Source organism: Myotis brandtii, unplaced genomic scaffold (genome assembly GCF_000412655.1).
Source record: "Myotis brandtii unplaced genomic scaffold, ASM41265v1 scaffold37, whole genome shotgun sequence".
NCBI lineage: Eukaryota > Metazoa > Chordata > Mammalia > Chiroptera > Vespertilionidae > Myotis > Myotis brandtii.
Window position 1 is genome coordinate 2,157,627 of NW_005364225.1, and position 1,150 is coordinate 2,158,776.

Consider the following 1,150-nt stretch of genomic DNA (forward strand, 5'->3'; position numbering starts at 1 on the left):
ACAAAGACTTGGATAGAAATCCCAATTCCAGTACCTTCTAGCTATGTAAACTTAGGCAAGTTAACCATTTTGAATCATAATTCCCCCTCCCTGCCCTCCATTGAAAATGGGTCTGCAAGTACTTCATACTTATTCACAGGATTGTGGAGCGCAGATGAGGCAACGTACATAAGCATTCTGTGTCATGCCCAGCACATGGAGGTGTTCAGTAAATTTCAGTCTCTATCTTTTGCTGTTTGCTTTAAGGTTTTCTGTCAGAGTTAGCAAACATTGTGGTTTGCCACAAGAGGGCAATACGAAATGGAAATAGAAATCTATGCCTAAACAACAACAAAAATCCCAAACCCCAAATCTATTCTAAATTACATAAATTCATCTCTCTTTCTCTTCCTAGCTCTATGTCTATAGCTCTATCTAGCTCTAGCTCTAGCTCAATCTCATTTTCTTTGGGTAAATGTAGTTAGCTGATGAGGATTTCATGCTTAGAATTCTGTTTTCTTCCTTCATCCCTGTTCTTCAGCTGCACCTTACAACCCTGAGTGTGAGTGATGCACATCTCTCCCCTAGACAACTCCTCTTAGTTACACTAACTTTACCTCAAACTTAGCATGGGAAACTAAGCCTATTGCACTTTTTCTAAAAAGATAACACTTCAGAGTCATATAGGCTCAAACCATAGAGAGTTATGTTGGATTCCTACCTCATCCATGAAACAACACACTATGTTTCCTTCCTTTATTCAATCTGCTTACTGCCCATCTCTTCCCCATTCTCATGTCTATTTGCCTAGTCCAACTCCCTCTTCTCATCTTTCAACCATTTATCTACTTGGTTCTCTAACCATTGCTCTTTTATTCCATTTATTGGATGACTAGAGGCCTGGTGCACGAAATTTGTGTACTCGGGGGGAGGGGTCCCTCAGGCCAGCCTGTGCCCACTCCCAGTCCAGGAGCCCTTGGGGGATGTCCAACTGACAGCTGGCAGTCGGACATCCTTAGTTCTGCTGCGAAGGCGGGAAAGGCTCCCGCCACTGCTGCTGCACTCGACAGCCATGAGCCCTGCTTGTGGCTGAGCAGAGCTCCCCTGTGGGAGCGCACTGACCACCAGGGGGCAGCTCCTGCATTGAGCGTCTGCCCCCTGGTGGTCAGTG